The sequence below is a fragment of the Hypomesus nipponensis genome, chromosome 28 (genome assembly GCF_054491055.1).
Source record: "Hypomesus nipponensis isolate SF chromosome 28, ASM5449105v1, whole genome shotgun sequence".
NCBI classification, from domain to species: domain Eukaryota; kingdom Metazoa; phylum Chordata; class Actinopteri; order Osmeriformes; family Osmeridae; genus Hypomesus; species Hypomesus nipponensis.
The window spans coordinates 677501-680000 of record NC_140388.1 but is presented as its reverse complement, the minus strand read 5'-3'; the positions used below and the strand labels follow the sequence as shown (position 1 = coordinate 680000).

General features: G+C 47.3%; 7 non-coding genes and 2 pseudogenes across 7 annotated transcripts in view; all 9 read right to left on the bottom strand.

Annotated features, from left to right (window-relative positions):
- The window catches only part of LOC146217568 (5S ribosomal RNA), a 119-nt gene extending 75 nt beyond the window's left edge, over positions 1 to 44 (bottom strand). The window contains exon 1 of the ribosomal RNA XR_014752110.1: positions 1 to 44. This exon is cut by the window's left edge and continues 75 nt beyond it. This is a non-coding gene — a ribosomal RNA (5S ribosomal RNA).
- A 186-nt stretch (positions 45 to 230) lies between these two features.
- Positions 231 to 349, bottom strand: LOC146217567 (5S ribosomal RNA). Its single transcript, XR_014751231.1, has one exon. It is a non-coding gene; the product is annotated as a 5S ribosomal RNA (ribosomal RNA).
- Positions 350 to 525: 176 nt separating this feature from the next.
- Positions 526 to 644, bottom strand: LOC146217566 (5S ribosomal RNA). Its single transcript, XR_014751230.1, has one exon. It is a non-coding gene; the product is annotated as a 5S ribosomal RNA (ribosomal RNA).
- Positions 645 to 812: 168 nt separating this feature from the next.
- Positions 813 to 942, bottom strand: LOC146217565 (5S ribosomal RNA; annotated as a pseudogene).
- Positions 943 to 1206: 264 nt separating this feature from the next.
- On the bottom strand, positions 1207 to 1325 carry LOC146217564 (5S ribosomal RNA). The gene has a single exon (XR_014752769.1). It is a non-coding gene; the product is annotated as a 5S ribosomal RNA (ribosomal RNA).
- Positions 1326 to 1503: 178 nt separating this feature from the next.
- LOC146217563 (5S ribosomal RNA) lies at positions 1504 to 1622 on the bottom strand. The gene has a single exon (XR_014752682.1). It is a non-coding gene; the product is annotated as a 5S ribosomal RNA (ribosomal RNA).
- Positions 1623 to 1800: 178 nt separating this feature from the next.
- Positions 1801 to 1919, bottom strand: LOC146217562 (5S ribosomal RNA). Its single transcript, XR_014751228.1, has one exon. It is a non-coding gene; the product is annotated as a 5S ribosomal RNA (ribosomal RNA).
- A 172-nt stretch (positions 1920 to 2091) lies between these two features.
- LOC146217561 (5S ribosomal RNA) lies at positions 2092 to 2210 on the bottom strand. The gene has a single exon (XR_014751227.1). It is a non-coding gene; the product is annotated as a 5S ribosomal RNA (ribosomal RNA).
- A 208-nt stretch (positions 2211 to 2418) lies between these two features.
- The window catches only part of LOC146217560 (5S ribosomal RNA), a 119-nt pseudogene continuing 37 nt past the window's right edge, over positions 2419 to 2500 (bottom strand).

Sequence of the window (2500 nt, the reverse complement as noted above, 5' to 3'; positions counted from 1 at the left end):
GATCAGACGTGATCGGGCGTTGCCAGGCTGGTATGGCCGTACGAAATAAGTTGACAACCATAGGCTACTTATCCATATACAGATTTAGCAATTGACAATGCAAGGTGGTCTCTCTCTCTCTCTCTCTCTCTCTCTCTCTCGTGTCAAAATGAAAACAGCTTCCAGCCCCTTTCATGAAGGACTACTTGTGCATATTGCAAGATGTCAGTTTCTAAGTGAATGAGCAAAAGAGCATACAGCACCTGGTATTCCCAGGCGGTCTCCCATCCAAGTACTAACCAGGCCCGACCCTGCTTAGCTTCCGAGATCAGACGAGATCGGGCGTTGCCAGGCTGGTATGGCCGTACGAAATAAGTTGACAACCATAGGCTACTTATCCATATACAGATTTAGCAATTGACAATGCAAGGTAGTCTCTCTCTCTCTCTCTCTCTCGTGTCAAAATGAAAACAGCTTCCAGCCCCTTTCATGAAGGACTACTTGTGCATATTGCAAGATGTCAGTTTCTAAGTGAATGAGCAAAAGAGCATACAGCACCTGGTATTCCCAGGCGGTCTCCCATCCAAGTACTAACCAGGCCCGACCCTGCTTAGCTTCCGAGATCAGACGAGATCGGGCGTTGCCAGGCTGGTATGGCCGTACGAAATAAGTTGACAACCATAGGCTACTTATCCATATACAGATTTAGCAATTGACAATGCAAGGTGGTCTCTCTCTCTCTCGTGTCAAAATGAAAACAGCTTCCAGCCCCTTTCATGAAGGACTACTTGTGCATATTGCAAGATTTCAGTTTCTAAGTGAATGAGCAAAAGAGCATACAGCACCTGGTATTCCCAGGCGGTCTCCCATCCAAGTACTAACCAGGCCCGACCCTGGCCCGACCCTGCTTAGCTTCCGAGATCAGACGAGATCGGGCGTTGCCAGGCTAGTATGGCCGTACGAAATAAGTTGACAACCATAGGCTACTTATCCATATACAGATTTAGCAATTGACAATGCAAGGTAGTCTCTCTCTCTCTCTCTCTCTCTCTCTCTCTCTCTCTCTCTCTCTCTCTCTCTCTCTCTCTCTCTCTCTGTCTCTCTCTCTCTCTCTCTCTCTCTCTCTCTCTCTCTCTCGTGTCAAAATGAAAACAGCTTCCAGCCCCTTTCATGAAGGACTACTTGTGCATATTGCAAGATGTCAGTTTCTAAGTGAATGAGCAAAAGAGCATACAGCACCTGGTATTCCCAGGCGGTCTCCCATCCAATTACTAACCAGGCCCGACCCTGCTTAGCTTCCGAGATCAGACGAGATCGGGCGTTGCCAGGCTGGTATGGCCGTACGAAATAAGTTGACAACCATAGGCTACTTATCCATATACAGATTTAGCAATTGACAATGCAAGGTAGTCTCTCTCTCTCTCTCTCTCTCTCGTGTCAAAATGAAAACAGCTTCCAGCCCCTTTCATGAAGGACTACTTGTGCATATTGCAAGATGTCAGTTTCTAAGTGAATGAGCAAAAGAGCATACAGCACCTGGTATTCCCAGGCGGTCTCCCATCCAAGTACTAACCAGGCCCGACCCTGCTTAGCTTCCGAGATCAGACGAGATCGGGCGTTGCCAGGCTGGTATGGCCGTACCAAATAAGTTGACAACCATAGGCTACTTATCCATATACAGATTTAGCAATTGACAATGCAAGGTAGTCTCTCTCTCTCTCTCTCTCTCTCGTGTCAAAATGAAAACAGCTTCCAGCCCCTTTCATGAAGGACTACTTGTGCATATTGCAAGATTTCAGTTTCTAAGTGAATGAGCAAAAGAGCATACAGCACCTGGTATTCCCAGGCGGTCTCCCATCCAAGTACTAACCAGGCCCGACCCTGCTTAGCTTCCGAGATCAGACGAGATCGGGCGTTGCCAGGCTGGTATGGCCGTACGAAATAAGTTGACAACCATAGGCTACTTATCCATATACAGATTTAGCAATTGACAATGCAAGGTGGTCTCTCTCTCTCTCTCTCGTGTCAAAATGAAAACAGCTTCCAGCCCCTTTCATGAAGGACTACTTGTGCATATTGCAAGATTTCAGTTTCTAAGTGAATGAGCAAAAGAGCATACAGCACCTGGTATTCCCAGGCGGTCTCCCATCCAAGTACTAACCAGGCCCGACCCTGCTTAGCTTCCGAGATCAGACGAGATCGGGCGTTGCCAGGCTGGTATGGCCGTACGAAATAAGTTGACAACCATAGGCTACTTATCCATATACAGATTTAGCAATTGACAATGCAAGGTAGTCTCTCTCTCTCTCTCTCTCTCTCTCTCTCTCTCTCTCTCTCTCTCTCTCTCTCGTGTCAAAATGAAAACAGCTTCCAGCCCCTTTCATGAAGGACTACTTGTGCATATTGCAAGATTTCAGTTTCTAAGTGAATGAGCAAAAGAGCAGACAGCACCTGGTATTCCCAGGCGGTCTCCCATCCAAGTACTAACCAGGCCCGACCCTGCTTAGCTTCCGAGATCAGA